Source organism: Hyperolius riggenbachi, chromosome 10 (assembly GCF_040937935.1).
Source record: "Hyperolius riggenbachi isolate aHypRig1 chromosome 10, aHypRig1.pri, whole genome shotgun sequence".
Classification (NCBI taxonomy): Eukaryota; Metazoa; Chordata; class Amphibia; order Anura; family Hyperoliidae; genus Hyperolius; species Hyperolius riggenbachi.
The window spans coordinates 276,131,339-276,158,283 of NC_090655.1; the positions used below are offsets into that span (position 1 = coordinate 276,131,339).

Consider the following 26,945-nt stretch of genomic DNA (forward strand, 5'->3'; position numbering starts at 1 on the left):
AGTAATGCCATTTCTTTCCCAGTATAGCCATGTCCTCCCTGTGTCCCCCAGCATTGCCATTATCCTCCAGTATGTAATGTCCCCCACCCCAGTAATGCCATTTCTCCCCCAGTATAGCCATGTCTCACCTGTGTCCCCCAGCATTGCCATTATCCTCCAGTATGTAATGTCCCCACCCCAGTAATGCCATTTCTTTCCCAGTATAGCCATGTCCTCCCTGTGTCCCCCAGCATTGCCATTATCCTCCAGTATGTAATGTCCCCCTCCCCAGTAATGCCATTTCTCCCCCAGTATAGCCATGTCCTCCCTGTGTCCCCCAGCATTGCCATTATCCTCCAGTATGTAATGTCCCCCACCCCAGTAATGCCATTTCTCCCCCAGTATAGCCATGTCCCCCTGTGTCCCCTAGCATTGCCATTATCCTCCAGTATGTAATGTCCCCCACCCCAGTAATGCCATTTCTCCCCATTATAGCCATTTCCCCCCTGTGTCCCCCAGCATTGCCATTATCCTCCAGTATGTAATGTCCCCCACCCCAGTAATGCCATTTCTCCCCCAGTATAGCCATGTCCTCCCTGTGTCCCCCAGCATTGCCATTATCCTCCAGTATGTAATGTCCCCCTCCCCAGTAATGCCATTTCTCCCCCAGTATAGCCATGTCCTCCGGTGTCCCCCAGCATTGCCATTATCCTCCAGTATGTAATGTCCCCCACCCCAGTAATGCCATTTCTCCCCCAGTATAGCCATGTCCTCCGGTGTCCCCCAGCATTGCCATTATCCTCCAGTATGTAATGTCCCCCTCCCCAGTAATGCCATTTCTCCCCCAGTACAGCCATGTCCTCCCTGTGTCCCCCAGCATTGCCATTATCCTCCAGTATGTAATATCCCTCACCCCAGTACTGCCATTCCTCCCCCAGTATAGCCATGTCCCCCCTGTGTCCCCCAGCATTGCCATTATCCTCCAGTATGTAATGTCCCCACCCCAGTAATGCCATTTCTTTCCCAGTATAGCCATGTCCTCCCTGTGTCCCCCAGCATTGCCATTATCCTCCAGTATGTAATGTCCCCCTCCCCAGTAATGCCATTTCTCCCCCAGTATAGCCATGTCCTCCCTGTGTCCCCCAGCATTGCCATTATCCTCCAGTATGTAATGTCCCCCTCCCCAGTAATGCCATTTCTCCCCCAGTATAGCCATGTCCTCCCTGTGTCCCCCAGCATTGCCATTATCCTCCAGTATGTAATGTCCCCCACCCCAGTAATGCCATTTCTCCCCCAGTATAGCCATGTCCCCCTGTGTCCCCTAGCATTGCCATTATCCTCCAGTATGTAATGTCCCCCACCCCAGTAATGCCATTTCTCCCCCAGTATAGCCATGTCCTCCCTGTGTCCCCCAGCATTGCCATTATCCTCCAGTATGTAATGTCCCCCTCCCCAGTAATGCCATTTCTCCCCCAGTATAGCCATGTCCTCCGGTGTCCCCCAGCATTGCCATTATCCTCCAGTATGTAATGTTCCCCACCCCAGTAATGCCATTTCTCCCCCAGTATAGCCATGTCCTCCGGTGTCCCCCAGCATTGCCATTATCCTCCAGTATGTAATGTCCCCCTCCCCAGTAATGCCATTTCTCCCCCAGTACAGCCATGTCCTCCTTGTGTCCCCCAGCATTGCCATTATCCTCCAGTATGTAATATCCCTCACCCCAGTACTGCCATTCCTCCCCCAGTATAGCCATGTCCCCCCTGTGTCCCCCAGCATTGCCATTATCCTCCAGTATGTAATGTCACCCACCCCAGTAATGCCATTTCTTCCCCAGTATAGCCATGTCCCCCTGTGTCCCCCAGCATTGCCATTATCCTCCAGTATGTAATGTCACCCACCCCAGTAATGCCATTTCTCACCCAGTATAGCCATGTCCCCCATGTGTCCCCAGCATTACCATTATCCTCCAGTATGTAATGTCCCCCCACCCCAGTAATGCCATTTCTCCCCCAGTATAGCCATATTCTCCTTGTGTCCCCCAGCTTTGCCATTATCCTCCAGTATGTAATACCCCCACCCCAGTAATGTAATTTCTCCCCCAGTATAGCCATGCCCACACTCCAGTATTTCTCCCTTCCCCACCTCCGTGCAGAGTAGTAACAGGAAGCATTACATTGGTTTATAGCTAGCTGTCACAGTGTGCTCCAGTCCTCTGCTCCCATTAGCCTCAGTCTCCGCCTCTCCTCATATCCTCATCCATCTACCACTACCAGCACTGCTGTAACATCACAGGAATGGTAACAGTGGGAGGTGGATGTGAGGAGAGAAGGCCAGCTGGAGAGGAGGCAGAGGGAGGACAGGACTGCAACACGCTGTGAGTATAGTGCACAGGTAGCTATAAACCAGCTTATTATGCTTTCCTGCAATACTCTGCATGGCCCTACCACCCACAAGTGACAGTTATGGGGAGTGCTGGGGGGAGGGGGATCCTGTATTCGTAATTTCACCACTGACATTTGTGCAACCTAGATTATCTTCTCCTTATTATATATCCAAAGGCAGCAGCATCCTGTGTGGATCACATGACCACATCACTGAGGATGGAGGAGGACCAGAGTCACATGACCGAGAGGATATTCAACCTCACTCTGGAGATCATCTGTCTACTGACTGGAGAGGTGAGGAGCATTCTGGGAAGTCACATGACATCACTCTTATCTCTATTATTAAAACACACCTCAACAGAGAGGTGAGGAGAATTCTGGGAGATCATGTGACATTAATGTTGGTCTTTCCATACAGAGGTTTCCTCCAGTGAAGTCTGGTGATCATGTGACCATCACGGTGCCCCCACCTCACTCCCTGATATCTGAGGAATACAACAAGCAGAAGATTCTGGAAATCACCAGGAAGATGATGGAGCTGCTGACAGGAGAGGTGAGCGGCACTGGGAATTATGGGACATTATCCAGTAACAGCAAGGGGTGTGTCTGGGTGGTGACTGTATTATTGTGTGTGTCAGGTTCCTATGAGATGTCAGGATGTCACCATCTATTTCTCCATGGAGGAGGGGCATTATAGAGGAGGACACCAGGACCTCTACAAGGACACCATGCTGGAGAATCAGCCGCCCCTCACATCACCGGGTAAGAGGAGATTCTTTATTTCTTGTAATGGAGGATGCAGTGCTTGGGATCCTCCTAGATCCCCACTCATCTGATAAACACAAACAGACAATGTCCTTAATTCACTAAGGGCTGATTAGCAAAAAAAGAGAGGTTGAGGAAATACCACATTCTGCATTGAAGACTTTTTCCAAGTGCAGTAAGATTGTCACACATGCGGTAATAGGTAATTTACTGGGAAATACTGCTTCAGTTCAGTAAGACCTGCTCGGTCATGCAGAAGTCTCACAGCTGTGGAGGAGGTCTCTGCAGCAAGCTGAGGTTCTCTCCTACCAAGTGTCTGCATAACCCATTCCTGTGTGACAGCTTACTAGAGAGTAAAGGGCTTCCTGCATCCCTTTAGATGTGTATGCATGCCACTAAAGGGCCTCTTCTGTGTACCAGTATATAGATCTGCATGTCTAAAGGGATACAGGGAAGCCTCTGTAAATGTCTTCTGCTGTTGTGTCTTGTTGTATCTTCTTCTGATGTCCCGACCAGTAGAGATGGCCTGAACAGTTCCTGGCGGACATGGGCTGTTTGTCATTCACATTTAACGCAAAATTATTAAAAAAAAAAAACTGCATTCGCATTTTTACATAGAAGTCACTGGCTGCTGACTTCAGCGGTTAATAGCAAAGCCCCCTTACATGCTAGAATGTGCAGGCTATGTGTGGAAGGACAGCGGGTACAAGAGGAAACATTTTTAAAAAATAACTTATAGTTTTTGAGAAAATAGCAACCTATAGCAAAGTCACTGCGTTAAAGGGACACTAAAGCGAGAATAAATGTCGCTTCAGTGCTTATATTCAGCAGGGGCATGTGTGCCCCTGCTAAAACGCCGCTAAACGGGGGTCCCTTACCTCCCAAATCCCCTCCGTGCAGCGGGGGATCTCTTCTGCATTGAGGCAGGGCTAATGGCCGCAGCCCTGCCTCACGCACATCGGTCAGCGCGTATCTCCGCCTCTCCACCGCCCCTCCCAGTCTTCCTTCGCTGAGAGGGGCGGGGGAGAGGCGGCGATGCACCGCTAATAGACGGCGCTGAGAGGCAGGGCTGCAGCCGTTAGCCCTGCCTCAACAGCAGCAAAATCTACTACCAAGTTGGTCGTTGATTTTGCAGGGGGGGATTTGGGGGGTAAGGGACCCCCGTTTAGCCGCGGGATAGCGGCGTTTTAGCAGGGGCACACATGCCCCTGCTGAATATAAGCACTGAAGCGAGATTTATTCTCGCTTCAGTGTCTCTTTAATATGACAGATAATGTAATAATGTATATAAATGTATGTTTTTAATGTTTTGTGTGGGAAATAAAAAACAAAGACGTGGGTTCCCCCCTCCTGAGCCTCTTTAACCCCTTGTCCCCCATGCAGGCTGGGATAGCCAGTATGCAGAGCCCCAGCCATGTGGGGATTCACACCCTGAGCTATACCAGCCCGCATGGTCCATGGTGTGGGGGGGGGGTGGCTCTGGGGGGAGGAATGGCCAAGCCTCTCCCTTCCCCCCAGAGCCCTTGTCCAATCCATGCACAAGTTGCTCTCCCCCACCTCCGGTGCCTCAGGAGGAGGTGGGTGTCGAATACACTCTTGGGGGGTTTATGGTGTCATCTGGGAGTCCCCTTTAAATAGGGGACCCGGGCTTAAAATGCTATATAGTCATCCAAAGTCAAATATCCGTATTGGCCACATGATCTCGGAGAACATCCACTTGCAAAGGGGTACCAGGCAGGGATGCCCTCTCTCTCCGGCCCTCTTCTCGATAGCCATTGAACCAATAGCAATGGTGATTCGCCAACATAACTCCCTGAAGGGTTTTCGCGTGGGGGGGGCTGGAGGAGAGGGTATCTCTTTATGCGGACGATATGGGGCTTGATTCACAAAGCGGTGCTAACCTACTTAGCACGTCTAAAGTCTTTAGACACGCTAACCAGGGTGCTAAGTAGGTTAGCACCGGATTTCTCAATTAGATCGCGCGCTAACTTTGCGCGCGCAAAGTTTTACGCACGCTATTTCCCAATGGGCGGAGCGCCCTGTGCTCTGTGCAGTACGCACGTAAAGTTTTATGTGCGAAAAGCTTGTTTAGACGTGCTAAGGGGGTTTTCACAGGCGTGCTAACAGTTAGCACCGCTTTGTGAATCAAGCCCAAGGTGTTATATCTGGAAGATCCAGATAAGTCTATAACTGGGGCACTAGATATATTTAAATCTTTTTCCCCATTATCTGGATTATGTGTTAACTGGAGTGAGTCAAAGATACTTCCTCTTCCGAAACTCCCAATTTCACACGCCATTAGACTCAGTTTCCCAGGTAAAATATTTAGGGCTCGTTTCCACCATAGCGAATCCGCATGCGGTGACGAGATGTGGATTCGCTTGTTACACTGAAGTGGCCGGGGCTGTTTCCACATGTGCGGCGTGCGGGAGCGATTTGGCGGCGGGCCAAATCTGCACGACGGGACCCACCGAATTCGCCTGCGTCGGGAATCCGTGCGAATCGCCGCTAATGTATTTAATAGTAAAAAGGCATGCGTTTGTTACATGCGTTTTTACCCGCGATTTCGCGTGCGATTTCGCACCTTTTTCAATGTTATTTTGCCCTGGCAGTGTCGTGGTTAATCGCACGCGAAATCGCGGGTAAAAATGCATGCGGAAACGCATCCGCATGCGTTTTTACAAGCGTCGGAATGCTTGCGAAATCGCGTCGCAACAGTGGAAACGAGCCCTTAGGGGTCTTGGATATCCTATGACACTGAGGACTTCTACCAACTTAATCTTCTCCCCCTACTTCAGGAAACTAAACATAAGCTGACCAGTTGGAAGTGTCTCCCTTTGTCCCTCATTGGTAGAATTAACCTAATTAAAATGAAGTTATTACCTAAATACACATATCTATTTAAGAATCCCTCCATACATTTGAACAAGAATTTCTTCGCCCAACTCAACTCGCTGCTGTGCAGTTTTATCTAGGATAATAAAACTCCCTGATTCAGCTTAAGAAAACTACAGAGGCCTTGGACTGAGGGAGGACTCGCCTTACCGAATTTACATAAGTACTTCTTAGCTAGTCAACTGGTAACTGCTCACTGGTGGCTCGTTCAAGACCATACTAACTCATCTACAGTTCTAGATGCAGCACGTCTGGGGTCGTATGAAGCTCTCGCACAGATTCTTCATCGAGGAATGAAAGCTCGCTTGCGAATTTTCGCGTGAAACGACAACGTTTTTGCGCGCAAACGTGAATTTTCACGCAAAATCAATATCGTTTTCATGCATGTTTGCGCACGAAAAAACGTTATTGTTTCGCCCGAAACTTCGCGATCGCGCGCAATGCTAAAATTTGTGCGAAAATGGCCGTGCTAACAGTTAGCACTCTTTTGTGAATCAAGCCCATTATCTCTAATAGTACCCTAACTACCAACTACTTGACAATCTTAGGCTACTTTCCCACCAAGATGTTGCGTTTTAGGGGATGTTATGGTCGCATAACGTGCCCCTAACGCAACACGTGGTGGTGTTGAAGTTGGACGTCAGATTGAGCTGCGTTATGCAGCTCTCAAAGCAGCCACTACAGGTTAGTGATAGGAAGTCCGGATCTTTTTAAGGATTCGGATCATTTGAATTGGATCATTGAAAAGATCCGGATCTTTGAACTGAATCATTTGAATCATTTTACTTGGGAAGCAGACTGGGGGTGAAATGACTAGCAGGACAGGACTTTCCCTGCACTGTACATTCTGTATGTTCCTGTTTCTTCCAGACAGACATCTACTGTGAACCGAATCTTTCATTGTGATGATCCGGATGATTCGACTCACAAAAAAGATCCGGATCAAATGAACGATTCGTTCATGATCCGGACAACACTACAGTCCCACCTCGAGTCTCCTCAGTGCAGTGAATATTAATTAGCCATGTGGCTGGCCGCAGAGGAGGAGGAGGGGAGACCTCCTCCTCCAACATTACTGAGCATGTGCAAGCAGTCTAACGCTGCTTAGCCCAGTATAACGTACAGCATGCAGCACTTTGTTTAACCTCCCTGGCGGTTTATTTATTTTGCCAGGGAGGCTGCAATGTGTTTTTTTTTTAATTAAAAAAAAAATATTTCATGCAGCCAACTGAAAGTTGGCTGCATGAAAGCCCACTAGAGGGTGCTCCTGATGCGTACTTTCGATCGCCTCCGGCAATCGAAAGTAACAAGATAGGCCGCAATGAGTGGCCTATCTTGTTTCGCTTTCCTCGTCGCCATGGCGACGAGCGGAGTGACGTCATGGACGTCAGTCGACGTCCTGACGTCAGAGCCGCCCGATCCAGCCCCTAGCGCCGGCCGGAACTGTTTGTTCCGGCTGCGCTGGGCTCGGGCGGCTGGGGGGACCCTCTTTCGCCGCTGCACGCGGCGGATCGCCGCGGAGCGGCGGCGATCGGGCAGCACACGCGGCTGGCAAAGTGCCAGCTGCGTGTGCTGCTTTTTTCAGAACCGAAATCGGCCCAGCAGGGCCTGAGCGGCGACCTCCGGCGGCATACCCCGAGCTCAGCTCGGGATTACCGCCAAGGAGGTTAAACGTGCTGCGTTACTATGTAATGCAACGTGTGCACTGTGAACAGCACAATTGATTTTACAGTGCTGTGAGTTAGGCTGCGTTACTGGCTGCTGTAACGTGGGACGTTAACGTCCCACTGTGAAACCAGCCTTAAAGAAAACTTCTCACTGCCAAATAACTCTCTCTTTCGCTTTCTACAGCTGAGGCATGCATTCCGGTCGCAGTACAACGGGGCTCAGATTAACCTACAGAGCTCTGAATTGGAAGATATCCTTTGTAATGAAAATCTCCAAAAAGCTCTTTCTACTATATGCCAAAACATAATACTACTAACTGAACCCCACTCCACAGTCTATATGCAGCCTTGGACTAACTTAATACCTAATATGGATGATGAGGACTGGGAAAATGTTCTCATAAAACTATTCGAATATTTAATAGCCTCAAAGGATAGATTAATCCAATTTAAAATATTTCATAGAGCCTATATTACACCCTCTAAATTGGGTAAATTAAGTTCCTCGGGGGGCTCCAGTTGCTGGAGATGTGGAATTGAAGCGGCAGGTTTTGACCATATTTTCTGGCTTTGCCCTGCCATAGCCTCAAAGTGGGCAGAAATATGCAATTTCATTTCGCATTGAACTAAATGAAAGGTTTCCCTTGCTCCACTTCATTGTCTTCTTGGGGAAGTAACCGCACTAGCTCCAACACGAGCCCAAAGAGCTTTACTGGGTCTCCTCCTGTTTTATTACAGAAAATCCATATGACTACATTGGAATCAGCAGGATCCCCCAACAATTCTGTACTGGAAAACCTTAATAACTTCTCTCTGCATCTATACAAAGCTGCATACATTGCTAGAGGCCGTGCTAATAAATTCCAAAAGGTTTGAGGCTTATGGACAAAGAACAGAGATACTCTTTCTTCAGCTTAAACAGAATTTGTAGTATGATAAGCGGGATGGGGATCTTTCATTTCCAGTATGTCTCAGAAATACCCAACTTTACATATAACCTAACTTGCTTCCATTGAGGCTCCTGGTGAATGACTTTGAATATAATATATATGTTAAATGTGGGTGGGGGGTAGAGGGAATGAGATTTAAAGGGCACAGTCTTGTTAATTTTTTGGTGTAATTAATGAATACACGGAATTATATGCTTTTGTACCTTTTTAATGAAACCCTGTTCTATACACTGCTTCATATCTTATACTTTCAATGTATATAGATTGGTACTCAAAACTTTTCTATTGTAAGCTTCTTCTAAAAGTTTATTAATTTGTTATTCCCTTCTGTTTGGGGGAAGGTTGTATTTAAAGAGAACCCGAGCTGGGTTTGAACAATGTGATCTGCATAGTGAGACTGGATCTGCCTATACAGCCCAGCCTCTGTTGGTATTCCAAACCCCCCTAAGGTCCCCCTGCACTCTGCAATCCCTGATAAATCACAGCCGTGCTGTCGACACACAGCGTGTCGCAGCGGCTGTGTTTTTCTCTATCCTGTCAGTCTGCTGCTCTCCCCACCTCTTGCAGAACTCTGGTCCCGCCTGCCTCCCTTCCCTCCTTGCTGATTAGAGGGAAGGGAGGAGGACAGGGACCGGAGCTCTGCAGGAGGCGGGGGAGCAGCCGAGACTGACACTACAGATGTAAACACAGCCACACAGCGCAGCTGTGATCTATGTCTGATTTCAGAGTGCAGGGGGACATTAGGGGGGTTTGGAATACCAACAGAGGCTGGGCTGTATAGGCAGATCCAGCCTCTGTATGCAGATAATATTCTTCAAACACACCTCGGGTTCTCTTTAATGTTTGTTTCTTAAAAAAACACAATAAAAATAAACTTTAAAAAATATATATTCTTATGTAACTTAACCCTTTGTGGAAATGTGTAAGGTGTTCTATGTACCCCTATACCCATTTCTCCTGGGAGGGGGGCGGGCATATGGGGGTCCCCTTCTTAAAGGATACCACAACTGACATGTGAGAAAGAAAAAAAGGAACACAGCCTAGTTATTTGTGTGCTAGGCACTGTACATACCCATGTCTATCTCATTATGCCACATGTCAGTTGTGCTATCCTTTAAAGGGGACTCCTAGATGCCACCATAACCCCCTCCCCCCAGGACATCGTCGAACTCCTCCTCCTTTTCCTGGGGCACTGGAGGTGGGGAAGAGCCCCTTGTCCAGATGATGTTTTATTAATGTTAGCAAGTCCCCATACAGCTATGCCTGATTTATTGAGACACCTCTCTGCCTTCTCCGGATTCCACCTCAATTAAAGGGGAACTGAAGTAAAAGGTATACGGAGGCTGCCATATATATTTCCTTTTAATCAATAGTCTATTTCTCTGCAGTAGTATGCGAATATCACCAGAAACAAGCGTGCAGCTAGTCTTGTCAGATCTGACTTTAAAGTCTAAAACACCTGATCTGCTGTATGCTTGTTCAGGGGCTATAGGATTAGAGGTAGATGATCAGCAGGGCTGCCAGGCAACTGGTTTTGCTTAAAAGGAAATGAACATGGCAGCCTCCATATACCTCTCTCTTCAGTGCCCCTTTAAGACAAATCAGAGGTTATGCTGACATGACAGCCATGGCAACGCTAAAAAGGAAAAGATTTAGCTGCCTCTCTCAACTTAACCTACCAAAATAGATCCGTGAAGTATCCGATTATTAATCTGGCGAGTAACCCCTCTGACCTTTATTAATGAAACTATCCTAGTATGTTTTCCAAATACCATATATACTCGCATACATGCCGAATTTTTGACCCCAAAAAAGTGGCCTAAAAGTGGGGGTCTCGGCTTGTATGCAAGTCAGCTGGCTGTGCCCCCCGCTGTGTCTGCCCCCCTATGTCCCGCAACAGAGTAAGTGCAGCTGTGAAGAGGCTGATGTGCCCCGGAGCGTGCAGCATTGTAAAGAGCAGGAATCCTTTAGATGTATCTCCCACTGTCTCTACTTCCCTCCCTCCCGACACGCTGCAGCCGGGAAATGTACTCTCACTTACTGTATTCTCAATGCTGCATCCTCCGTGGCAAGGCTGTGCTGTTATGTACCAATACATCTGTTTATGTGACAGGCGGCTGCACACTGTGATTATGCTCAGAGATGTACGCGGACATGGCTGCTCATGTGGCTCTGATAGTGTGCTGCAGCCATGGCAGTATACATCTCTGAGCATAATCACAGTGTGTGGCCGTCTGTCACATTAACACAAGTATCGGTACATAATAGCACAGCCTTGCCACGGAGGATGCAGCATTGAAAATACAAGAAGCTACATTTCCCTGCTTCAGTATGTCGGGAGGGAGAGAAGTAAATAGTGAAAGTTACCAGCAGATATACGGTAAGTCTTCAAGAGACTACATCTCCCTGCATGCTTTTCTGCCATCTACTGGGCATGTGCAGAAGACATGCAGTCACGAAGCTCGTGTAGTGCACAACACAGAGATGACACTTGCAGAGGAGATGGAAGCAAATATTCATGCCATGTGTGGGCTGTGGGTCTCAAGGAGCAGTTGCTCTGCTTGCAGCTTTGCAGATCCTGTAGTTAGCACTTAGTTCCCTGGTGAGTCCAGCTTCACCTTACTGATTTGCCCTTTGTCTGATGTGAATTATAATCTGCCATGGGGAAAATCTCTAACTCTTGTTAGCAACATTTAAGACTGGTGTGTGGAAGATTTGTCTTGGGCAATGTCCCTGGTTTTCAGAAGGATTTGTGTCTAGAATAGGCTGGGAGCTAAGCAGATGTGAGGGGCAATCAGCAGAGACATGGATGCACATCTGGCTATGTGGAGGGGGGGGGGGCTGCATCGCACTGGGGTCTATTTGGCTATAGGGAGGGGGCTGTCTCATACAGGGAGCATATCTGACTTTTTTTTTACTGGATATTGGGATGCCTCTTATTGGGGGACCATCTGGTTATTTATCCTGGGGGGGGGGGGGGGGGCTATACTGGGGGGGGGGGGCTTATATGCGAGTCAAGCACTTTTTCCTGGTTTATGGGAGGAAGTGGGTATCTCGGCTTATATGCGAGTATATACGGTAAGCTAATGATTTTCAGACCTGGAGCAAGTTCAATATTTCCTTCTCAGGCAAAATGTATTCCATCAGAATGACTTTACTTCCTAGAATACTTTATCTGTTTCGGGTCCTGCCCATTAGAGTGGCTTTGGGAGACATCACTAAGCTCTAACATCAGTGTGCACTTTTCCTCTGGAGTGGTAAACGTTCCAGAATTCCCAGGCACATTCTTACGCTGCCTAAACCCTCTGGGGGAGCGGGTATGGCCTCAGTAATAGGTTATTATACAGCTTCACTGATAGCGCAGCTCACCCTGGCTAACACTACCAACCACACTCCTTTATGGGTGAAGCTCCGCCTCCTGCCACCTTCTTCACTGATAGGGTTAATGTGGGATAAGTTAATCAATATCCCTATGGTCAAAAAATGCCCCCATCTTCAGCCCCATCACTAGCTGTATGGAATATCTCAAGGTATTAATATTCCTTACAGTCCCCGGTTGCTTTGCTGACGGAACTTTCCCTGAATCCTGACTTTGGACCCGGGCAATCCCCAGAAGCATTTCACTGGTGGTCAAGTCGTAAATCTACTGATCTCGGCAGATTTGTTCGGCATTCCTGAATTATACCCACCAGTGATTTTATATCGACTTTTCATCCACCGATTAGAGAATTCTTTAGAATCAACCAAGTTTTTCACTCTCACAAATCACTGGCTGATACAGGACATACCATGACCTATTCATTTTTCGAGGTCCATTGCAAAACTAATCCTTTGGAGAGCGGCTTAACCACTTCAGCCTTCAGTGTATTTTCCCCTCAAGGACCAGAGCAATTTTCACATTTTAGCGCTCCTTCCATTCATTTGTCATTAACTTTACCACTACTTCTCACAACAAAAGGATTTGTATCTTATTTTTTCCACCACCAATAAGACTTTCTTTGCGTGGCACCTTTTGCTAAGAATTATTTTTTTCTAAATGCATTTTAGTGGGAATGTTAAGGAAAAAAATATTTTTTTCTCAGTTTCCAGCTAATTATAGTTTTTAAATAACACATACTACCATAATTAAAACCCACATATGTTATTTGCCCATTTATTACACCATTTAAATGATGTCCCTATCACAATGTATGGCGTCAATATTTTATTTGGAAATAAAGGTGCATTTTTTTCAGTTTTGCATCTATCGCTATTTACAAGCCCATACTTTAGAAAATAACAGTAATATACCTTCTTAACATACATATTAAAAAAGTTCAGTCCCTAAGGTAACTATTTATGTTCTTGTTTTTTTTAATAGTATTTTTTTTTTATGCAAAAGTTTTTATTTGAGTATTTATGGGAGAGTGTGGGAGGTAAGGGGTTAATTTTAAATTGTGTAGGTGTCTTTATTAAAATAAATGAATGTGCGTGTAATTTTACTATTTGGTCACAAGATGGCCTCAGTTATTAGATTCCTGCACATGCTTTTAGTACGCAAACAGGAACTAATGCGTGTAAGTTTAACCTACAGAGTTTACAAATGACCACAGGCATCTAATTGATGCCGCGATCATTGACACGGGGAACAAGAACAATGAATGTGAACTGCATTCCAATTCATTGATCTCGGGGCTAGCGTGCAGCGGCGAGAATAAGTGCATGAGCTTTGCATAAGCGAGCGAGAGAGCACACAGCGGTGATTGTGACAGAGTACGAATATCTACTCCCCTGGGGCGTAGAAGAAGTTTTTAGGGGAGTAGATATACTATACTGTAAACATTAAGTGGTTAATATCACTACTTTACACAGTTCTGAAAGACCCTACATTGCCAGAAAAGCCCTCATTCTTCTAAAATGGGAAGGGGATTCTGGGAAAGTTTTATCGATTAAGAGATGGGGGAATTGTTGCGAGACTTTAAACATAGTATGTACTATTCCACTATTGAGTGTTCCATAAAGTTGTTGTATTGAACTTACTATACCCCCAATAGACTTAATAATATGCACCCATCTAGGTCCCCCCTTTGCTTTTGTAATTATGGAGAAGTGAGCACACTGTGGCATAAATGGTGGGCCTGTCCTGGGGCTCAGCGGTATTGGAAGCACATTTGGAATTCAGTTAAAAGTGTGTTGGGTCGCCAAATTCCCTTTAGCCCGAATATTTTCCATTTTAGGTGACAAACCACAGAGGCCTAAATTCCCAGCTCACAAGCTCATCCAACACAAAGCCTGTACTGCCAGAAGGGTTCTAGCAAGGAACTGGCTTACCCCAATCCTCCCTGTTAGCGAAGTCTCTACCCCTGTTTCTGAGATGATGTTGGCTGCCCATATAACAGCTGAGGTTACAGCTAATATGCTGGGCTTCTGTAACAGCTGGTCCCCATGGATCGCTTGGCTAGACAATACAGGTTTATCACATTATCTCCATAGATTCTGAAGCCTTTTGGTACATCTTTTATGTTTGATTCACATCTTACATCTTATATGATGCGTGAGCAGACTGCATTGATTTTCTCTGTTGAAAATGTTCTCTTTCTTTTTATCTCATTGGAGACAGATTTTTTTTTTTTACAGTTTATAGTTATAATACCTTTGTGGGTTTGCAGGTGTTTTAGCCTATTTCTATTTCTTAAAAAAAAAAATCCTTTTGAAACTAAACTTTTAAAATTGATTTTATCAAAAACTATAACGTGTTTTTGAATGTTTTTCCCTCATGTACCCACTGTCCCCTCCACATACCCTGTAAGTTTGTTGTTTCTAGCAGTTAAGGGGGCCTTGCAATTAACTACTAACTTTAGCGGCCGTTCGTCTGCCATTTAAATCTATGGAGCAAACATTTGTGGTTAATTCCCGTTTGCGGGCCATCTCTACCACCCAGCAGGGCATCTGATCAAATGAGGTGAGTAGCAGGACCAGGTGGCTCTTCCTATTGGCTTTCTCCCTAGTCTGTCAATTTTACCACATGCTGATTTCTAGTTATTGACAGGTCCAGCCAGATCTTATAATGCCCAACATTTTATTTGTTTTACCAAATGCTCTAATCTTAGTGAATCAACATTTTTTTAGGTATTCACTGCACAAGCCAGTAATTTACCTCACTAGTCGGTAATTTTTACTTTTCAATGTGGTAACACTTAGTTAATTGAGCCCATAGTATTCAGTCAGTGTGTTTCCTACAGATGGATCCAGTAGCTTAAACCCACCAGAGAGGTGTACAGGTCCTCTTTACTCCCAGGATTGTCCACCTAGATCCCGCATCATCTGATAAAGACATAGAGACAATGTATTCAGTCAGTGTGTGGGTTTCCTATGGATGTATCCAGCAACAAAAACCAACCAGAGAGATGTACAGGTCCTCTTTATTCCTGGGATTGTCCACCTAGTGCCCCTATCAGCTGATAAATACATAGAGACAATGTATTCAGTCAGTGTGTGTGTTTCCTACAGATGGGTCCAGTAACAGAAACCCACCAGAGAGATGTACAGGTCCTCTTTATTCCCTGGGTTGTCTACAGGAAGATCCCCCCACCCCCCGCTATTATCAGGTGAGTGGAACTTAGAGACCCAAAACTATATGACATTGTTTCCTGTTGCCTCTGCTGTTATCTGTGTTCACATTATAAAGTGCTTCTTATTTTGTGTGATTAGGGTGGAGAACTGATACATGTAAGTGCTGTGGTTAAAGAGGAAGAAGAAGAGACGTATGTGAGGAGTATTCAGCAGTCTATGGAGGAGGGTGACATGATGAGGATAAAGAAAGAGGAAGAAGAAGAGACGTATGTGAGGAGTGATCAGCAGTCTCTGGAGGAGGGTCACATGATGAGGATAAAGAAAGAGGAAGAAGAAGAGACGTCTATGAGGAGTTATCAGCAGTCTATGGAGGAGGGTGACATGATGGTGAAAACCAAAGCGGAAGAAGAAGAGACGTATGTGAGGAGTGATCAGCAGTCTATGGGGGAGGGAGACATGATGAGGACAATTAAAGAGGAAGAAGAAGATACATATGTGGGAGGTGACCAGCAGTCTATGGAGGAGGGTGACATGATGAGGACAAGTAAAGAGGAAGAAGAAGAGACGTATGTGAGGAGTGATCAGCAGTCTATGGATGAGGGTGAAATGAGGACAAGCAAAGAGGAAGAAGAAGAGACGTATGTGAGGAGGGACCAGCAGTCTACAGAGGAGGGTGACATGATGAGGATAAAGAAAGAGGAAGAAGAAGAGACGTATGTGAGGAGTGATCAGCAGTCTATGGAGGAGGGTGACATGATGAGGATAAAGAAAGAGGAAGAAGAAGAGACGTATGTGAGGAGTGATCAGCAGTCTGTGGAGGAGGGTGACATGATGAGGACAAGTAAAGAGGAAGAAGAAGAGGCGTATGTGAGGAGTGATCAACAGTCTATGGAGGAGGGTGACATGATGAGGACAAGTAAAGAGGAAGAAGAAGAGATGTATGTGAGGAGTGATCAGCAGTCTATGGAGGAGGGTGACACAATGAGGATAAAGAAGGAGGAAGAAGATGAGACATATGTGAGGAGTGATCAGCAGTCTATGGAGGAGAGTGACATGATGAGGACAAATAAAGAGGAGGAAGAAGAGACGTATGTGAGGAGTGATCAGCAGTCTATGGAGGAGAGTGACATGATGAGGATAAAGAAAGAGGAAGAAGAAGAGACGTATGTGAGAAGTGATCAGCAGTCTGTGGAGGAGAGTGACATGATGAGGATAAAGAAAGAGGAGGAAGAAGAGACATATGTGAGGAGTGATCAGCAGTCTATGGAGGAGAGTGACATGATGAGGATAAAGAAAGAGGAAGAAGAGACGTATGTGAGGAGTGATCAGCAGTCTATGGACGAGGGAGACATGATGAGGACATCTAAGGAGGAAGACATTATTGCAGAGATGAGCATTGGTGAGTAATAAACATTAGTTATTACAGTATATTGCCTTATTAAACTGACTAACAGATATGTCCCTGCTGGGCACAGTATAGATCACCTTCCTCTCAGTATGTGCGGTAATATTACCACAGTTTCATGAATCTTCCCCTTTGATACAATGTAAATCAGTCAGTGTACAGCTTGTATAATGGTGTAAATTTGCTGTCCCACCAACATAACTCAACACACAGCCATTAATGTCTAAACCGCTGGCAACAAAAGTGAGGACACCCCTAACTGACAAATGTCAAAATTCTACTCAATTAGACATTTCAGGGTCCAATCCAATTCAATCTCATCCTAAGATTTCTCCTTGGTGATCCTTTCATATCTTATCAATAAATAGCCATTTAAGCCACCCACAAACAAAAGCTCAGAACGTTTTCATTTGCACAGTGTTGAGAAGCTAATTTAAGCAGAAGATGAAAATTGATGTCCTAGGAGAGAACTTAGCAGAGGAAGGGAATTGGTTCCGGCCCTTTCCCTCCCTGAGGTCATGTGACTGGTTAGTGTTACAAGGTCTCAGGTGTGAATGGGGAGCAGGTGTGGTACATTTGGTGTTATCGCTCTCACACTCCCTCATACTGGTCACTGGAAGCTCAGCATGGCTCCTCATGGCAGAGAACTCTCTGATGATCTTAAAAAAGAATTGTAGCTCCACATGTAGATGGCCTAGGCTAAAAGACGATTGCCAACACTCTGACACTGAGCTGCAGCACGGTGGCCAAGACCATACAGCGGTTTAACAGGACATGCTCCACACAGACTAAAGGCCCATACACACGTCGGATATTTCCAAATGACGGGTGGATCGCTCAAGACCAGTCTTATCTCCTGAATGACGGACTGTACACACGCCCTATTTGGCGACGGGACGTCCAAACAACCCGTTGTTTGGAAATATCCGACGTGTGTATGGGCCTTAAGTCTCGCCATGGGCGACCAAGGAAGCTGAGTAAACATTCTCACTATTGTACACAGAGAGGGAGGGAGAGAGAGACACACCAAACATATATAGATATACACACACACAGAAATTCAGACACACACACACAGGCCTAGCCGCTTAGTCACAGCCTCGTTCTCTCCTTCCCTTGCTGACCTACCCAGCCTTGCTGTAATTGTCCTGGCAGCAAGGGGTGGAGCTACATATTTCCTGTGTGTGCTTCTCCTCTTCCTACCTACTGCATGTGAGAATAACTGCAAAGGTGAAAACATAAGGACTGGAGTGATAAGACAACACTCTCACTGTGAAAGTTTATCACTACATGTTAATAAGACAAGCTTCTTTAGTGAATTAACACTTAATATATAGATCAATGTGTGGTGATGTTTCCACTTGTCTTATTATCACCAGAATGATCTTAATGAGTTGTGGCCATTGGGGTTGATTCACTAGCTATAGCGCTGTTAGCTATTAGGGGAAGCTGGGGTTAGGAAGGTTTAAAAGTGATTTAAACAGTAACCTTTGTTTTAATTTAAAAGAAGCAGGGAGATTGGCCATTAGAGGATGGGCAACAGCGACATTCAAGGAGAACTGGGGAGGAGATTGTGTCTCAGAAGTTCAGCAGAATAGGTGCCGTATCTATTCCTGACTCTCTCCTCTCTCACTTCAATTCAACAGTTACTAATTACATGCTATAAAACACAATGGGGTTGATTCACTAACTATAGTGCTGCCAAACAGCGTGACTAAACTACTGTTATGAGCGCTAATAGAGCAGCGCAACTTATTTCCTCTGTACACGCTACATCACATGACTTAGTATTTCCTCTGTGCACGCTACGTAGCGGCCGCATTAGTGAAGGATCGCGGGAGCAATACATCACTACCGCTTGGCAAATCAAGGCAGCGGCCGTTGCTAAGTAACGCACGCTACGCTGCCACTAGCACATGTAGCGTGCACAGAGGAAATATTATGTTAACTTAGACCTTCCTACCCCCGGCTTCCCCTAATCAGGCAGTCCTTGTTGTATATGAGGACGAGGTCAGCCAGATTCTCTGCTCTGCATGGCCTGACCTATATTCATCATGGGATATTATGTTAGTGGCTTGTATAATTAGCTGCTGCAGCAGGACTTGTAATTCCATTAGGAATAGCGGCCGTGTTGTTTGGCCTCGCTCTCCCTGACCTCCCCACACTGTAATCTTGGATTGCAGGTTACTATTACAGTAAGGCACTTTCTCCAACTAGAGCAGATATAGCCCCGCCCCCTTGTCATAGCCTCCGAAGAAGCGCTTGTGTGTGAAACTGCCGTCAGGCTCCCAGCAACCAGCACCCACCATTATCCACCCCCGCACCGGTACGTGTTTAGTCTCTTCTTATGGACTGTGAGGTGATGATGTAACACACAGCCTACTTGTCTGCACATTGCCAAATAAAGGAAGTTGTACAGCAGTGCCGACCATCCTCTTTCCTTTCATCCCTAATGATAATTGCTCCTCCCCTCAGAATTCTCTAACAGGAAGTGATGATGTTTCTCTATTTGCAGGGCGGAGTCCCGGCATCAGGAACCTCTCAGAGACTCGTCTCTCTGTATCCACAGACTGTACAACAGATGGTGATGTCACTGGACAAGAGTCTCCTGCAGATATCCTGGTGACCCCAAATACTCCCCCAGACTCCCCTCACCTGTCTAACCCTGAGGGGCCTCCTACCCAGCACAGCTCTCCCCCTGCTGGAGGGTCTTATTCCTGTTCCAAGTGTGGGAAATGTTATAAATGGAAATCAAATCTTGTCAGACATGAGAGATCTCACTCTGGTGAGAAGCCCTATTCATGTGCTGAGTGTGGGAAATGTTTTATTGAGAAATCATATCTTGTCACACATGAGAGATCTCACACTGGTGAGATGCCCTATTCATGTGCTAAGTGTAGGAAATGTTTTGGTCATAAATCAAGTCTTGTCGCACATGAGAGATCTCACACTGGTGAGTCGCCCTATTCATGTGCTGAGTGTGGGAAACATTTTGGGAATAAATCACTACTTGTCAGGCATGAGAGATCTCACACTAGTGAGAAGCCCCATACATGTGCTGAGTGTGGGAAATGTTTTCGGAATAAATCACATCTTGTCACACATGAGAGATTGCACACTGGTGAGAAGCCCTATTCATGTGCTCAGTGTGGGAAATGTTTTGTAAATAAAGCACAACTTGTCAGCCATTTGAGATCTCACACTGGTGAGAAGCCCTATTCATGTGCTGAGTGTGGGAAACGTTTTGGGCATAAATCAAGTCTTGTGAAACATGAGAGATCTCACACTGGTGAGAAGCCCTATTCATGTACTGAGTGTGGGAAACGTTTTGGGCATAAATCAAGTCTTGTCGCACATGAGAGATCTCACACTGGTGAGACGCCCTATTCATGTGCTGAGTGTGGGAAACGTTTTGGGAGTAAATCACAACTTGTCAGTCATGAGAGATCTCACACTGGTTAGAAGCTCCATTCATGTGCTGAGTGTGGGAAATGTTATTTGCCATAAGTTGCTGCTTATCAGACATTTGTGTTGAGAGTGGAAAATGTATTGGCCACAAATGTTCTGATGCACATTGTTTTGTTTTTCTTTTTTTACCATATTTACACAGAATGCTGAGGATGTTTTCATGCTACTCAGTGCGTTGGTTTATAAAGTGTTAAAGTCCCTAAACTGAAGTGACATGATGAGATAAATATGGGTACATATAGTACTGAGCCTAGTTAGAACTTACTTTGTGTTCACTATTTTTGTTTTTCAATGTAAGGGTTAATAAACCAGGTGCGTTATCTATACAAATGAGGCCGGATCTGCAGTCATATGCAGCCATGGCTCTCTTGAAGAGTAAATAAAAGCCAAAACACTTTTATCTGGCTGAACAAACATTCCTGATAACACAAGAGTGCTGAATATTATTATTTTTATATATTATTTATATTTGCTAGGAACTGAATAAACCAGATTTTAAATCATACTGACTTTGCTGCTGTGCATAATTCAGAGTCAGGATACAACCCCTTAAAGTGAAAATAAGAATGTGAGACTCCAGGAAAGTTCTATATAACATTGTTATTTACCTGCTGTGAGCTGCAGATGTGGGGATATTAGAAGCTCCCATTCATCCAGACTGAACTGAGGACAGGAGATTTCCCTCTCTCTGTGTCTCTGTTTTACAGTCAACAGCCCAAGTTCACCAGGAACTGTCCACCGGCGAACAGTTTGGGCCATCTCTACCAGCGACAGGTACAAACTCCAAAGAGTGATTAGCGCTGTGCAAAAGATCAGTGGATCATCCCTGCCACCTCCCGATCTCCACGTGGCGAGAATGAGGTCAAGAAACGCCAAGATCTTGCATGACCCCTCCCACCCAGACAACTGTTTATTTGAGCTCCTCCCATCCGGCCACCGGTATAGGACCATCTCCTTTAGAGCAAACAGGCGTAGCAGCACCTTCAGATGTTCCTCCTGCTGAACTCTATACCGCCCCTGCTGAGCCCTTCATCCTGCTGAACTCTATCTCACCCCTGCTGAACCCTTAATCCTGCTGAACTCTATCCCTTCCCTGCTTAGCCCGCCCTCCTGCAGTAATCCTACCCCTCAGACAGCAGAGACTCCCCTGTGCCAGCTCCGGTCCTCCAAACACTGCAGGGGTGCAGCACCCTCCTAGCACCTCTGTAGTGCAATATCTCCTGCCCAGGTGTATTATTACCCTCATGCTGTAAATGTTTTCCACCAACACTACATGACTATTGTTCTTGATTTTGTCTGCCAATGTCTGTTTATTTGTTGCCAATGCTAAAGCAGCACAACTTAATGACAGGAGCACAAGGTTAATATCTCCAGCGCATTCTATGCTGCGGTATTGCTAACTTACGCATGCTTCATTAGCTTAATGGGCGCGCCACTGAACCCGCCCTGAGCCCCTGGCTTCACAGGATGAGATCCCAGCACTTTGATTGGCCCAAAAGGCTATTTGTCATGTGACAGGAAGCCTATTTGGCCAATTAAACAGGGAGCACCCATTAAGTTAATGCAGCGCGCTTAAGCTTAACCAATTAACCTTCCTGGACGTAAAAGTTACGTCCAGGAGGCCATGTGCTCTCCCGCGGCCGATCGCGCGCGTTCGTTACCCAGGCAATCAGTGAATCGGGCTATGGTGCCCGATCACTGTTTCCTCTCCCCCGCAGAAAAAGCGACAGCTTCTCTCGGAAGCTTCGCTTTTTCCGGCTCTAACGTCCCCCATGCGTCTCTCTAAGCGTATGTTACGCTTAGAGTGACGTCATGTAAACAAACTCATGGCCGCCATCTTGTGGCCAAAAAGTAAAACTACACCTAAATGTAAAAAATATATAAAAATAATCATATATTTATTTTTAAAAATGACAATTTACATCCCACCCTCCAAAAAATACCCACATAAAATGTTTAATTAAAAAAAAAAAAAAAACATTACAATAAAAAAAAAAATATGTTAATATTTACCTAAGGGTCTAAACTTTTTAAATATCAATGTAAAGATGAAATATTTCTATTTTTTTTTTTTTTACATTATAAGCTTGCAAATAGTGATGGATGCAAAACGGAAAAAATGCACTTATTTCCAAATAAAATATTGTCGCCATACATTGTGATAGGGACATAATTTAAACGGTGAAATAACTGGGACAAATGGGCAAATACAATACGTGGGTTTTAATTATGGAGGCATGTATTATTTTAAAACTATAATGGCGAAAACTGAGAAATAATGAATTTTTTCAGTTTTTTTCTTATTCTTCCTGTTAAAATGCATTTACAGTAAAGTGGCTCTTAGCAAAATGTACCCCCCAAAGAAAGCCTAATTGGTGGCGTAAAAACAAGATATAGATCAGTTAATTGTGATAAGTAGTGATAAAGTTATAGGCTAATGAATGAGAGGTTAATATTGCTCTGATGCATAACGTGAAAACGGCTGAATGCGAAGTAGTTAAAAAATAAACCCCATAGTGATAGTAACAAAGGTGGAAATGGAGGAATTATACACGTATGCCAGATATTACAAATATTTACACAATTTGTACACAGTGTTAATTATTTCGGGGAGGATTCAGAGTTTAACAAGTTCATGGCAGATGGGAAAAAGCTGGTTTTCAGTCTGTTTGTGTGTATGCAGATTGATCCAAACGTCTACCTGATGGAAGGAGCTCATACAAGGCGTTTCCGGGGTGAAGGTTGTCCTTGATAATGATTTTGGCCCTTCTCATACAGCGAGTCTTATACAGTTATCCAGAAGTCGCAGCAACCAGAAGGGGAAATTCTGACCTTGCAGGATGCATAAATCTTGTTTTACAGTTCTTTATGCAGTAATAAAGCTCTGTTACATTAAGTCTGTCTTTTGTCTTAATTTGTTTTAAATTACTGTATTTCAACATTAATACAGAGTTTGGTATATAGTGTGGAGTATAGTATTGTTTTTCTTTTTAGCTAGGCCTATTTTTGACATTGACTCTCAAGCAACCAGAAACTACACTTATCCGGCATTTGCTAATCCCCATCAGTGCCGGATAATGGGGGTTTTACTGCACAAGAGTTCCAGTGATGGTAGTTCAGTGCTGATAATGACTTCTGCTGTCTTTACAGCTCGCTGCAGGGCTTCTCTGGCAGTCTTGGTGCAGCTGTTGTACCAGGCCGGCATGCAGTTGGTCAGACCGCTTTCTATAGTGCATCTGTAGAAATTAAACAGCAGCTTCTGTGGAAGGTTAGCGCTCCTTAGCTTTCTCATAAAGTAGAGGCACTGTTGTGCTTTGCCAGTTACAGCTAAAGCATTGTCAGCCCAGGAGAGGACTATTGCACTGGCCACAGGGCATCTGGGTGTCACTGCAGTACATTGAGGCTCGGGTCTCTTCTGCTCTACACCTCAGTGGTAGCAGAGACTATAAAATTCAGGGACATCTATGTGGACACCTGAACCTGCTCACTGCTACACGGTACCAGTCTGGGATTTCCAGAAACCTGCAGCGTATGTTGGCAGACCTTCAGTATATACCCCTTATATACTCGAGTTAAAGCCTATGCCCAACTTACACCTAAAAAAATGGGGAAAATGATTAACCCGAGTAGAAGCTGAATTTATGCAGCAGCACAATGCAGGCAGTACATTAAAATGCTGCACACCATTGCACTGCAATGCACCTGCTGCATTGTAAACATCGCATAGGTGGTGCATTGCAGTGTGGCAAACCTCGGCTGTTATGCTACAAAAACACACTGTGACCAGAGCCTTACTGTATACTGTAAGCAGATCTATACATGTAATGGTATGTGTGCCACATTCTGCACACTCACTTGCTTCAGCTCAGCAGACAATGCACAGAAATGCATGTATAGTTGTTACATAGTTACGTAGTTATTTTGGTTGAAAAAAGACATAGGTTCATCGAGTTCAACCAGTACAAAGTACAACTCCAGCCTGCTCCCTCACATATCCCTGTTGATCCAGAGGAAGGCTGTGTGAGGAAAGATCCCCCCTCCCCATCCAGAGCAGAGCAGTATGCATGGCAGACCTCTGTGTACCTCCCCATGTGCGGAGTGATGTTGGCCCATCTTGTGTTGTTAGCCATGACATATATTGATGGCAATGGCAGACCTCTGTGTGTCCCCCTCCCCCATGCATAATGTGCTGTACCAGATACTGACGTGATTGTGCCGCCCCTGAGTCTACCAGCCACTGCAATATATGTATTTAGGCTGAGCAGTAATGGCTGCGTGTCCCCCTGCTATGTGCCCTGTGTCCCGTATTGTGTGCGGCTGATTACGGTAATGCCCATTAGATAAAGGCTTACCACCATGCTGCCGCCCACCAGAACAGAATGTAAGGCAGGCAGATCCTCTGTGTCCCTGCACCCTGAGTGTCCCCGGCATAAGCAGAGCGCTGTGTGTCCCCCGCTATGTGCCCTGTGTCCAGTATTGTGTGCAGCTGATTACAGTAATGCCCATAAGATAAAGGCTTACCACCATGCTGCCGCCCACCAGTATAGAATGTAAGGCAGACAGCTCCTCTGTGTCCCTGCACCCCCAGTGTCCCCGGCATAAGCAGAGTGCTGTGTGTCCCCCGCTATGTGCCCTGTGTCCTGTATTGTGTGCAGCTGATTACAGTAATGCCCATTATATAAAGGCTTACCACCATGCTGCCACCCACCAGAACAGAATGTAAGGCAGACAGATCCTCTGTGTCCCTGCACCCCGAGTGTCCCCGGCATAAGCAGAGCGCTGTGTGTCCCCCGCTATGTGCCCTGTGTCCTGTATTGTGTGCAGCTGATTACAGTAATGCCCATTAGATAAAGGCTTACCACCATGCTGCCGCCTACCAGAACAGAATGTAAGGCAGACAGCTCCTCTGTGTCCCTGCACCCCGAGTGTCCCCGGCATAAGCAGAGCGCTGTGTGTCCCCCGCTATGTGCACTGTGTCCCGTATTGTGTGCAGCTGATTACAGTAATGCCCATTAGATAAAGGCTTACCACCATGCTCCTCCCACCAGAACAGAATGTAAGGCAGACAGATCCTCTGTGTCCCTGCACCCCGAGTGTCCCCGGCATAAGCAGAGCGCTGTGTGTCCCCCGCTATGTGCCCTGTGTCCTGTATTGTGTGCAGCTGATTACAGTAATGCCCATTAGATAAAGGCTTACCACCATGCTGCCGCCTACCAGAACAGAATGTAAGGCAGACAGCTCCTCTGTGTCCCTGCACCCCGAGTGTCCCCGGCATAAGCAGAGCACTGTGTGTCCCCCGCTATGTGCCCTGTGTCCTGTATTGTGTGCAGCTGATTACAGTAATGCCCATTAGATAAAGGCTTACCACCATGCTGCCGCCTACCAGAACAGAATGTAAGGCAGACAGCTCCTCTGTGTCCCTGCACCCCGAGTGTCCCCGGCATAAGCAGAGCGCTGTGTGTCCCCCGCTATGTGCCCTGTGTCCTGTATTGTGTGCAGCTGATTACAGTAATGCCCATTAGATAAAGGCTTACCACCATGCTGCCGCCCACCAGAACAGAATGTAAGGCAGACAGATCCTCTGTGTCCCTGCACCCCGAGTGTCCCCGGCATAAGCAGAGCACTGTGTGTCCCCCGCTATGTGCCCTGTGTACCGTATTGTGTGCAGCTGATTACGGTAATGCCCATTAGATAAAGGCTTACCACCATGCTGCCGCCCACCAGAACAGAATGTAAGGCAGATCCTCTGTGTCCCTGCACCCCGAGTGTCCCCGGCATAAGCAGAGCACTGTGTGTCCCCCGCTATGTGCCCTGTGTCCTGTATTGTGTGCAGCTGATTACAGTAATGCCCATTAGATAAAGGCTTACCACCATGCTGCCGCCTACCAGAACAGAATGTAAGGCTGACAGCTCCTCTGTGTCCCTGCACCCCGAGTGTCCCCGGCATAAGCAGAGCGCTGTGTGTCCCCCGCTATGTGCACTGTGTCCTGTATTGTGTGCAGCTGATTACAGTAATGCCCATTAGATAAAGGCTTACCACCATGCTGCTGCCCACCAGAACAGAATGTAAGGCAGACAGATCCTCTGTGTCCCTGCACCCCGAGTGTCCCCGGCATAAGCAGAGCGCTGTGTGTCCCCCGCTATGTGCACTGTGTCCTGTATTGTGTGCAGCTGATTACAGTAATGCCCATTAGATAAAGGCTTACCACCAGGCTGCCGCCCACCAGAACAGAATGTAAGGCAGACAGATCCTCTGTGTCCCTGCACCCCGAGTGTCCCCGGCATAAGCAGAGCACTGTGTGTCCCCCGCTATGTGCCCTGTGTACCGTATTGTGTGCAGCTGATTACGGTAATGCCCATTAGATAAAGGCTTACCACCATGCTGCCGCCCACCAGAACAGAATGTAAGGCAGACAGATCCTCTGTGTCCCTGCACCCCGAGTGTCCCCAGCATAAGCAGAGCACTGTGTGCTTCTTTTGCTTAACATTAACATTACTCCTTAGCTTGTCAATTATGCATACTCTGTAGCTTGTCAGTTGCGCATTCTCTGTAGCTTTTCAGTTGCGCATCCTCTGTAGCTTGTCAGTTGCGTATCCTCTGTAGCTTGTCAGTCGCGCATCCTCTGTAGCTTGTCAGTCGCGCATCCTCTGTAGCTTGTCAATTGCACATCCTCTGTAGCTTGTCTGTTGCACATCCTCTGTAGCTTGTCAGTTGTGCATCCTCCGTAGCTTGTCAGTTGTGTGTCCTCTGTAGCTTGTCAGTTGTGCATGCTCCATAGCTTGTCAGTAGCACTCTCTCTTTGCTGCTGCTAGTTGAGAATAATGGGGACTTTTAGGGTGATTTCAGGCTCTTAAATACTTACTGAGCCTCCAGCGCTGT

At 46.2% G+C, this 26,945-nt stretch overlaps 1 protein-coding gene and 1 pseudogene across 1 annotated transcript in view; both read left to right on the forward strand.

Moving 5' to 3' along the window:
* Nucleotides 1–20,104, forward strand: part of LOC137537227 (uncharacterized) — a 141,870-nt pseudogene extending 121,766 nt beyond the window's left edge.
* Nucleotides 1–26,945, forward strand: part of LOC137535477 (zinc finger protein 271-like) — a 408,695-nt gene that overhangs the window by 3,096 nt on the left and 378,654 nt on the right. The gene's annotated exons all lie outside the window — the stretch shown is intronic.